This window comes from Chiloscyllium punctatum, chromosome 11 (assembly GCF_047496795.1).
Source record: "Chiloscyllium punctatum isolate Juve2018m chromosome 11, sChiPun1.3, whole genome shotgun sequence".
Classification (NCBI taxonomy): Eukaryota; Metazoa; Chordata; class Chondrichthyes; order Orectolobiformes; family Hemiscylliidae; genus Chiloscyllium; species Chiloscyllium punctatum.
The window spans coordinates 9,059,914-9,071,732 of record NC_092749.1 but is presented as its reverse complement, the minus strand read 5'-3'; the positions used below and the strand labels follow the sequence as shown (position 1 = coordinate 9,071,732).

Below are 11,819 nucleotides of genomic sequence, written 5' to 3'. Positions count from 1 at the left end.
TTCCTCTCTCTCTTTTTCTCTCTCTCTCTTTTTCTCTCTCTCTCTCTTTCTCTCTCTCTCTCTTTCTCTCTCTCTCTTTCTCTCTCTCTCTTTCTCTCTCTCTCGCTCTTGCTTTCTCGCTCTTGCTTTCTCCCTCTCCCTCTCCCTCTCCCTCTCCCTCTCCCTCTCCCTCTCCCTCTCCCTCTCCCTCTCCCTCTCCCTCTCCCTCTCCCTCTCCCTCTCCCTCTCCCTCTCCCTCTCCCTCTCCCTCTCCCTCTCCCTCTCCCTCTCCCTCTCCCTTTCTCGCTCTCCTCCTCTTATCATGTTTTCATGTCTAACACCACACCCATGAAACTCTAAAGAACGCAGGATTAGTCCGTACACTGGAGGCTTTCAGCCCTTCCGCCATTGACGCAACCCTGTGCTGCACAGTTATCCCTTTCTGAGATGTGGAGCCTGAAGCTGAATGCACAATATTTATTCATTGTGCAGAAATTTTAACTTTAGTCAGTGATGTTAAGTTTTAATGTGTTTGCCTATGGGGCATCCTGCAGTATTTGAGGATGGAGATACCCATGAAGATATTGAACTGGTGGATGAAGTTCTCTATTCAGTTTATGCAGTTTATGGTTAGAGCTTGGTTAGTCAGCATGGTGTTTTCATTTGAATTGTTTATGGTTACCAATGGATTCCTTTTTCTGTATGTTTTATACATTAAACTACAGTTTAAATATTGAGTGTTTTATGGCGGACATAATAGCATAGACTTAATATAACTGGGACAATTCACATCACAGTTTCCCATGTTAGCATGCTGCATGCAGAATGAATATTAATCCCTGTTTTCATTGCCAGGTTTCCCTTGTGTGACTGTCACTGAAGACCTGTTGGTTTAAAGGACATACCTGGTATGAACACAAGATGAGCTGCCCTGGGTGGAAGGAAATTATTTCTGCCCTGTACATAAGAACATGTTCTGTTTCTTCCTGGAAAACACCAGAGCCAACAGAGCTTCAGCAGACTCTACTTCCTGAGTGCAGTTCTTCTGCAAAATTAGTGCCTTTTTAAAGAAAATAAGTTTTTATTTTTGCACTTTATAGTGTGGCCTCAGCACTCTGTGTGGGTGTGTGTGTGTGTGTGTTTAACACGAACAATACTTGCCACGGTGACATTGACAAACCTAACCCACTTATAATCCGGAATTCTGCAACTCGGAATGATGTGATTTGTACTACTTGGTGAATATCTGCTTTCTCTTGATCATCCCTGTTGAGGATTTGAGGCTCTAACATTCATTGTGTTTATCATGTTAAAAGCTGTATTTAACTCATCCCAGTTCACGTAGGTTTTGCTAAGTTATGGACTCTACGCAACTGCTTCCCTTTCCTCTGAGCATGAGCTAAAGAAAACATGGAAGTAAATTCTTCCCTACCCAGGTAACTCTGGTGAGCTCTGGGATGGAGGATCGACATTAACAACCTGAGCTTACTTGCCAGTCTCACAAGAACCATGGTGCTTAATTCTGTAAATGTTACATCCTTCCAGACTGTGGGAATTGCGACTAAGGATTTATAACATAGGAACTGCTAGTATATGCTATGCAAAGCTAGATCCCACTGTCCTGCTCTCTCCCTAAAATCTGAGTATCCTCTACAACAGCTCTACCATTCTCCAGGAAGGTACAATTGTCTTGACGTATAGCAATCGAAATGTCTCTTCCAGATGCTGCTTCTTGTTCTTAATGATCATTGAGGCTCCACAAGTTATTTTAATCCAGTTCAGCTGCCAGAATGTTTTTCAATCCTTACTAATTTAACTCTGGGTAGTCGCTGATGTAGTTGTATTGTCATTGGGTGAATAGTCCTGAGCAGCAGGTTAATACTGTGAGAATGTGGCAGATGGTGGAACTTTAATGAATAAATCTGGAATTAATAGTAAGTCTGTTGGTGACTATGTAGCTATTCTCAATTGTCTGTCTGGCTCATCAGCTTTGTTTTAGGGGAAGAACTCTGCCATCCTCATTTGCTCTGGCCTACACGTAACTCCAGGCCAACAGCAAAGTGGTTGACTCTTCAGTAAAGCCAGACGAGCCAGTCAGAAACAGAGAATTGACAGGAAATGGAAATTTCACACACAGCAAAGTTCTCATTGCTAAAGTCTCAGACAACACTATCACCATTATCCCACAGCCAGAACAAGCCCAGCAGAGGTGCTGATACAGTGACATATGGTCAGGAGGGAGTTGACTGCAGACCTTGAGGTGTTGAAAACTCCTGTCACTGTCTCCCCGCCCCCACGGGTCAGTAGTGGTTGATGAGGAATGGATACACATGTTCAATCTGTTCCGAACAGCCCCTCCAGTAACAGTAATTACTGTAGAATACTTGTAGGGGTGGCATCCCACTTTCAAACTGAGCAAAGTATCTATCATATTTTGTAGCACTACTACAGTCTTCATTGGGACAGACTTCAAACATAATCTGACGATTCAACTCTGCCCATCCATGAGGCTGTGGGCATCCGTATAAACTCATGGTCCATTATCATCAGGTCAGGGGATTAACCCTGGTACCATGGTGAGTGCAGCAAGGCATGCCAGTGGCAGCAGTAGGCAGACCTGAAGATGAGGTGCCAATTTGGTGAAGCTATCAAACAGGACTACTTGCACACCAAACAGCAGAAGCAGCAAGTGATAGAGCTAAGAGATCCCACAACCAATTGATCAGTCAGACCTACGCTCTGCAGTCCTGTCCCATCCAGTCATAAGTAATGATGGACAATTGAACAATTCACTGGTGAAGGAGGATCCACAGATCTCCCCATTCTCAATGATGGCAAAGCCCACCACGTCAATGCAAAAGCTAAGGCTGAAGCTTTTGGCAGCAATCTTCAGGCTGAGGTGATCCATCTCTGCCTCCTCCAGAGGTTTGAATCGTTCAGCCAATTCGATTCACTCCATGTGATGTCAAGAAAAGGTTGGAGGCACTGAATTCTGCAAATGAGCTCTGACAACATTCTAGCAATAGTACTGATAACTTGTGCTGCAGAAAACGCCGCTCCCCTAGCCAAGCTGTTCCAGTACAGTTACAACACTGGTATTTACCTGACAATGTGGAAATTTGCCCAGGTATGTCCTGTACATAAAAAGCAGGACAAATCCAACCTGGCCAATTACCGCCCCATCAGTCTACTCTCAATCATCAGTAAAGTGATGGAAGGTCTCAGCAATAACCTGCTCAGTGACACCTAGTTTGGGTTCCACCAGGCCGCTCAGCTCCTAACCTCATTACGACCTTGGTTCAAACATGGACAAAAGAGCTGAATTCCAGAGGGGATAGTGACAGCCCTTGGCATCAAGGATGCATTTGATGGAGTGTGGTATTAAGGAGCCCTGGCAAAACTAGGATCAATGGATGTCAGGGGGCAAACTCTCCACTGGTTGGAGTCATACCTGGTACAGAGGAAGATGGTTGTGGTTGTGGGGGACAGTCATCTCAGCTCCAGGCCATCTCTGCAGTTCCTCAGGATAGTGTCCTTGACCTTCAATTGCTTCATCAGTGATGTTCCCATCATCAAACAGTCTGAATTGGGGATGTATACCAATAATTGCATAGTGTTCAGCACCATTTATGATTCCTCAACCACTGAAACTGTCCATGTTCAGCGTTCAAATGCAACATGACCTGGACAAAATTCAGGATTGGTCTGAAAAGTGGTAAGTGATGTTTTTGCCACACAAATGACAGGGTATGACCATCTCCAATAAGAGACAATCTAATCACCACTCTGACATTTAATGGCATTACCATCTCTGAATCCCCTACTATCAGCATCCTGACGGTTATCATTGATCAGAAACTCAACTGGGCTCTCCACATCAACACAGTGGCTATAAGAGCAGGTCACTGCAGAAAATAACTTGCCACCTGACTCCCAAAAAGTCTGTCCACCATCTGCAAGGCACAAGTCAGGAGTGTGATGGAATACTCCCAACTTGCCTGGATGGATGTAGATCCAACAACAAACTCGATATATTCCAGAGCAAACAAAACTCAATGGAAACCATTCAGCCCCTTCAAAATTGACACTCTTTACAACCACCACTCAGTTGCAGCAGTATGTACCTTCTACAAGTTGTACTACAGAAACTCAACGAAACCCCTTCGATATCACCTCCCAAATCTTTTTTCTCAATGACTTAGACAAAATGCATGGAAAAGCAGAAACCTGCAAGTTCCCTCCAAGCCAGCCAGCATCCTGACTTGGAAATGCATTGCCATTCCTTCAGTGTCACTGGGTCGAAAGCCTGGAATTCCACCTCTAATGGCAGGTGGACTGCAGCAGTTCAAGAAGGCAGCTCACCACCACCTTCTTAAGGGGCAACTAGGGATGGGCAATAAATACTGGAGCATTGATCTAGATGGGTCCCAGTGCTCCAGCAGTGGTTGTACCTTTTACATAAAATGATAACTTAATGCAAAAGAACCATCTTTCACATCTCTTCCACCTACTGGGACTCTGGCTTCACCTCCAGGTCTGATCATGCTGACATTGCTCAGTACTGTTGGTTTTGATGAGTTACCTATTAATATACCACATCCTGTTCTTACAGTTGTCCATCAGAGCTGTTTCGTTGATATTATTGCCTTGCCTAGTCTCATTAACTTGCCTTATCGAGCACATGTAAGTCTTGGATTCCATACAAATCCCAGACTTCACGTACGTCTGATAACATAATCCCAAACCATTTGGTGAAGTGTGGAACTAGACACTAGTTGTATTTACCCAATACTGTATGAAGTCTATTTGCTGCCTCCCAACCACTCTGGTGTCCCGTCAGTCTCTATCAGTGCTGTAGGTACTTAATTAAATCATGCCCCTTATTAATATAATTAGCATCCTATTAACAGCTTCTCGGTGACTGATCTGTGTCGATGAAATACAAAGCAGCAGTCCTTAAAATGGGAGGGAAATCACGTGTGAGACTGTGATTGACACTGTTTGAAGAGGTGGGGAGGGGGAATATTGCGCAGATTGCAAAACATCCCTGAGTCACTGCCCTGTCGTAACCATCATGTCAGAAATGGAGGCTTCATTCTTCCAAGCTGCTGTAACAGCCCAATGTTTGGAAATGAGGAACAGGGAATGAGTAACACGACTGTAAATATCCTAATATCATGAACATGAGCAGAAATAGGACCCCCTTGTCGAATCCACCTCCCCAACTATTTGCTAAGAAGTCGCGCAGTATCTCCATCACTTTCAATTCCCTTACTTTCTCAAACTGTCAATCTCAAATTTGAAGAAATGAAGCAACTGAGCAGCACGGTTCCTGGGAGGAGAGATTTCCAAAACTTCACAATGCTAATAAATGATCGTGTGCCCTTGTCTTCTAGGCTTTTGGGATTGGGAATAATTGACTGTCTTGGCCTTAAAGCCTTATCCAGCAGCTCCTTTAACTTGATTCCGTGTCCTGTTCTGTTCCATTGATATTTCTGTCTGCTCTTTTGGTTGTACTTTTCATTCCCCACTAAATAAGCATTTGGTTTATTTGCATTTATTGTGTAAGAATCTTTAACAGCCTAAAGTTCACTAAATTGACCTGTGCCACTGCATGTTGTTGGTTTGACCCTGTGTCCTTTCTGATTTGCAAGCTGCAAATTGTCAGGTTCGCATCTCTAACTGTGCTATGGGGCTGCCTCACTGCACTCACACGGGCATTCAGAATGTTGTACTGATTTATTTGCTGTTTACTGTGAGGCTGTTCAGTTTTCATTCTTTCTCCCTGTTGTATTCTCTAATCCCTGTGTTCGGTGCTGAAGTAAACCTTCCCTGTTCACACTGTGTAAATAGCTGGACCCAAGGTTTACACAGTGGCTGGAGAATAGCACACCAGAGGCATGATCTAGTGTTCGGTACTGGACAGATACTTAACCTTTAAGTGTTTTGTTTACAGACTTCCAATAGGCATTTAAAAAGTCCTGTGAAAGACTGTCAGCTAAAGTTGTAGCTTATGCAATTGTTGGCTGGTCATTCAGCTTAAACCACACCAGGTGAGAGTCCAACAGCTTTATTTGCAATCATCAGCTTGTGGAGCACTGCTGCTTTGTCAGGTGGGCTCTGAAAGCTTGTGATTTCAAATAAACCCGGTTTACTACAACATGGTGTCATGTGACTGCTGACTTAGTCCACTCAAATCCAACACCAGCACCTCCATATCAGGTCATTCAGTTGGTTACGATATTAGCTGAGCCTTGGGAAGGAAGTGGGTGAATGGACAGGGAGTTGATGTACAAGATGGGAGTAGTGATGGTCCTGCAAGGACCTGTGATGAGCCCTCAGCGATTCATCTCTTCTTTAAATGTATAGATGATAATGTAGAAAGCTACACATCAGAATATGCCAATGTCCCAAACTGTGGTGCCATTTTAAGGATTTTCCTGGCCTTGCTTTGTTAATTCGATCACATTGGTATCTGAATTATAAATATTAAATTGCCAAGACAGAATGTCCAAAGTTGCGTGGTATTTGCTGTTTTTAGAAAGTTACAGGGCTGTTTTATTCAAGTTATCAAGATATCAGGGTGAACAGATAAAGAGAGACACACTCTGTGCCAACTGGAAAGACTAGGAAAACAGGCACATCCTAAACTGTGAGCCAGAACCTTTAGGATTGTCACTTGGAAACATTTCTTCGTATAGGGCGTGTAACTTTCTTACATAATGGCAACTGATGGTGTTTCAGTTGTTCATTTTAAACATGAGATTAAGAGATTTTTGTGAATCGCACATTCAAAGATATGAGGCAAAATATGAGGTTCAGTATTGGTCTCCTTATCTGAGGAAAGTTTTTATTTTATTCATTCTTGAATGTGGGTATCACTGGTTGGGCAGTTAAGGGTCAACCACATTCCTTTGGGTATGGAGTCACATGTAGGCCAGACCAGGTAAGGATGGCAGATTTCCTTTTGTAAAGTATATTAGTGAACCAGATGGTTTTTTTCTTGCTGACAGTTGGTAATTGTTTCCATGGTCATCTTTTACTGTTATTTTGAGACTGTTATTGAATTCAAATTCCAGCATCTGCCATATTTTGAACCCAGGTCCTCAGGACATTACTACAGTCTCTGAATTAATAGTTTAGCAATAATACCAACTGGGCCATTGCCAACCCTGTAGGGAATGTTGAGGGAATGCAGCAAAGCTTGATTCCTGGGATGGCAGGACTGACACACGAGGAGATGTTGAATCGATAGGATTAAATTCGTTGGTGTTTGGAAGAATGAGGGGGGCGGGAATCTCATAGAAACCTATAGAATCCATACAGGGCTAGACAAGTTAGATACAGGAAAGGTGTTCCCAATGACTGGGGAGCCCAGAACCAAGGGTCACAGACTGAAGCTACAGCGTAAACCAGTTGGGATTGAGGTGAGGAGAAATGTCTTCATCCAGAGAGTGGGGAGACTGTGGGATTCTCTGCCACAGGGAGCAGGTGAGACCAAAGCATCAAAGATTTCAAGAAGGAGTTAGATATAGCACTTGGGCCTAAAGGAATTAAAGGATATGGGGGAAAGGCAGGAACAGGCTGCTGAGTTGGATGGTCAGCCATGGTCATAGTGCATGGCACAGCAGGGCTGAATGGCCTACTCACGCTCCTATTTTCTAGGTAAGGTGGATCCACAGAATTAGATTTGGGGAACAGGCCAAAAGGAGCCAAATGGAATAAGCACCGAAAATGCAGTGAATTATTAGCAGGTCAGGTAGGATCTGGAACAGAGTTAATGTTTTGAAGCAGTGTGTTTATTTCAGATTTTCAGCATCTGCAGTGTTTTACTTTTGTAAGGGTCTAACTAGTATCAGCCTGATCCTGTGTAAAGATCAAGTAATCAAACCAAGTATGGAACATGCCATCTGAAGTTCTGAGGGTGGACACCAATTTCCAAGTTTCTTCCTCATGGAGATGAGCGTGTTTCGTTAAGTATCAGAAGTTATATGACACCAGGTTATAGTCCAACAGGCTTAGTTGAAATCGCAAGCTTTCATAATGCTGCCCCTTTGGTAGGTGAAGTGGAGGGAAGCACACAGGCATGGTCTACCCCACCTGACAATGGAGCTGCGCTCCGAAAGCTTGTGATTTCAAATAAACCTGTTGGACTATAACCTGGTGTCATGTGACTTCTGAGTTTGTCCACCCTGGTCCAACACCAGCTCCTCCACATCTTTGCTTTGCTCTGGTAACTGCACTCAAGGACCTCCTGTTCTCCAGGGTGTTGTGATTGTCTTCCAGTTTTCAGATCCTTCATTATAAGCCTTTTCGAGGGCAGATATTCACCATCAAACTCTGCTCCCCCACCCTCCAATGATTCTTTGATCCTTTCTGCTCCTGACTGTATGGAGTCATGGAGATGTACAGCATGGAAACAGACCCTTCGGTCCAACCCGTCCAGGCCGACCAGATATCCCAACCCAATCTAGTCCCATCTGCTAGTGCCTGGCCCATATCCCTCCAAACCCTTCCTATTCATATACCCATCCAAATGCCTCTTAAATGTTGCAATTGTACCAGCCTCCACCACATCCTCTGGCAGCTCATTCCATACACGTACCACCCTCTGCATGAAAAAGTTGCCCCTTAGGTCTCTTTAATGATCTTCCCCCTCTTACCCTAAACCTATGCCCTCTAGTTCTGGACTCCCTGACTCCAGGGAAAAGACTTTGTCTATTTATCCTATCCATGTCCCTCATAATTTTGTAAACCTCTATAAGGTCACCCCTCAGCCTCCGACGCTCCAGGGAAAACAGCCCCAGCCTGTTCAGCCTCTCCCTGTAGCTCAGATCCTCCAACCCTGGCAACATCCTTGTAAATCTTTTCTGAAGCCTTTCAGTTCACAACATCTTTCCGATAGTAAGGAGACCAGAATTGCATGCAATATTGCAACAGTGGCCTAACCAATATCCTGTACAGCTGCAACATGACCTACCAACTCCTGTACACAATACTCTGACCAATAAAGGAAAGCATACCAACCACCTTCTTCACTATCCTATCTACCTGAGAATCCACTTTCAACTATGTTTTTGGAACATGTGTATTTGCTAAACGTTAGCTGTGTGCCAACAGACATCTCAATGTGGTTGGGCTTTTGAGGTCAAGCTCCATGTGAATCATAAAGCTGATGTAAACACTTCAATCATAGGACAAGATTCTCATATGCAGGGCTCTCTGGGAGGAACTTGGAGAGATAATCCAATTATTTTCATTCTTTCACCCTCTGCACTTGTTGTAGGAAACCTGTATTTGGGGTTCTGTGGATTTCTGTAAAATACCAGGGTCAAACATTTTTCTTAAAAGCAATGATTGAAAGTGTTAGGATGTGATGCACAGAAAGAGGCCAGTGATTAACAGTGGAATAGAATAGAATTATGTTGTTCCCTTCCTCAGTCGAAGTCCCACTTGCTCCTGAAGTGTGCAGTAAGAGCCCTGAACTAGTTAATTAGAAAATATCAAGACTGAAAGGTGTCCCCAGTGACTGGTGATGAACACAATTAAGCAGTTAGTGTCGATCGGATCAGTCCTTTTGTGACAGACTGGCCAGTGGATTACTATTGGATGGATTCATGACAGCAATGAATTAGATGAGGTAGTGTAACAAAATCAGGTCAGTTATATTCTGATCAAATAAAATAAAATAATTCCTAATTGAATGTTATGAAAACCAGAGAGTGAACAGCCTGAGCACCATTTCCAACCCAGTTCCAGGCTATTCCACAGCAACTAGCTTTGTTTTATTTTTCTCCAACACACAGCTTCATGTTGACATTTGTCTTTCTACGCTGTGAGAGGATGTGAGCTGGGGTTCAGGGATTAGACTGTCGGAGTTTGGCTGTTGCACTGAATAAGCTGAACTTGATGAGCCTGGAGAGTGATATCAGGTCATTGTCTGGTGGATAGTCCTCCTCTATAGCCTCTGTATGTGTCAGTGCCTGAGGGGAAGTGTCTGTCCTGCTTATTCTCTACTGGCATCGATGGCCTGGTGACTGTCACTGGCCCTGATCTCTGCTGGTCATCCAAGCTCCTCATGTGGACCAGGAGCAGCCGCTAAATGACCCTGGGCAGCTCCAGACTGAGCAACAGAAGATCCATGCTGTGTTGTGATCCACACTTTAAAGGTGGAACATGGTGTTCTGTGCAATCGTCAATGAGAGTGCCAGGTGGGCTGGGGGCTTGGTTCCAAAGTAGAACAGGACAAGTCCTGATCGGAGGAGCTACAAAATAAGAAAGTTAGATCACTGGACGTGAAGCAACGCTGAAAGGTTTGCACCTGTCGGAATTTGTAGTTTATTTGCAGAGCCGTCTCATCTGGAGATTGTTGAGACTAGAGCCAAGAGATTGAATTACAGAGAGGGGGCGAGGATAGTTCACCCTGTACTAGAGATCACTTGTAACTGAACAAGCCTTTCTCTGTGATTACTGAGTTGCACCTTTTCAGTGTTCTCAGCCAATGTGACCAGATTTGTTCATCGTCTTTCGGTCTCACCTATTGTGCCTTGAACTGAATTTTTAATGACCAGTCGTTGAATGTAATCAAACCAATTTAGCCTGTAAAAATCAAACTCTTCAATTATTTATGAAACACAATAAAATACTCTCACTCACTACCTGGTCTCAGCTGGTGCATTGGTTTGAGAGTCTGCGTGCAGAGGTTTTATGCATTCCCGTCATGTTTTGTTTGTTTTTTTCGTCCCTGTTCTCTAGTCTCCATTGCTGCACTGTGTAGACAGCTGTCATCTAACCTGAGTTTATCTAGCGATGGTCTGGAATCAGCAAAGTCATACAGGGGCTGTGTGACTTGGTAAAGCATCCTGCACATTGCTCTGTTAAACACTCACATGTGATGTGGATAAATCTGCCTCTGCTATGCCAATAACCTGAGCTGCTGCAATGTTCTGCTGGTTAGTTGATACAGCATGCAGACTAGCCATCCACATATCAGCTTGATGTTGGCATTTGATTGGACTGGGCAGAGGAACAGGAATATAGGCCATTCAGCCCCTTGAACCTACTGCAACATTCTACTCCATGATAAACTCTCTTCCTCCATGCCAAATTCAAGTGCTATCTCATACCCTTTGATGTCACTGGTAACTGAAAACCTATCCCTGTAACCTTACATTTACCATCGCCAATCCACCTAGCCTGCACATACCTGGACACATAAGGCAATTTAGAATGAGCAATCCACCTACCCTTCGCATCTTTGGACTATGGGAGGAAACCGGAGCACCCAGTTTGAGGTCCATTGACCATTCTTCAGAACCCCTGAAGAGTCACTGGACCTGGAACAGTAACTCTCTGCAGATGCTGTCAGACCTGCTGGATTTCTCCAGCAATTTCTGTTTTGTTTCCAATTTCCAACATCTGCAGTTCTAGACTCATATAACATGGAAGCAGACCCTTCAGCCTAAACAGTCCCTGCCAAACATAATCCTAAACTAAACTATTGCCACCTGCCCAGTCCTGGCCAATATCCCTCCAACCCTTTCCTTTTCATGAACTTATCCAAGTGTCTATTAAACGTTGTAACTGTGCCTGCATCCACCACTTCCTCTGGAAGGTCATTGCACACATGAGCCATTCTCTGTGTAAAATATTGGCCCTCATGTCTTCTTTTAAAACTTTCTCCTCTCACCTTCAAAATATGCCCCTAGTCTTGAAATCCCCTACCCAAGGGAATTGACACCTGCCATTCACCTTATCTGTACCCCTCATGATTTTATACACCTCTATACAGTCACCTCTTGACCTCCCACGCTCTGGTGAAAAATTCCCAGCCTCTCCTT

General features: G+C 44.0%; 1 protein-coding gene across 1 annotated transcript in view; it reads left to right on the top strand.

The window, feature by feature from the left end:
- Positions 1 to 10,625, top strand: part of LOC140482647 (V-set domain-containing T-cell activation inhibitor 1-like) — a 43,861-nt gene extending 33,236 nt beyond the window's left edge. Inside the window, exon 6 of the mRNA XM_072580152.1 lies at positions 835 to 10,625. The gene's annotated coding sequence lies outside the window, so the exon portion shown is untranslated. The remainder of the gene's footprint in view (positions 1 to 834) is intronic.
- Positions 10,626 to 11,819: the final 1,194 nt, after the last annotated feature.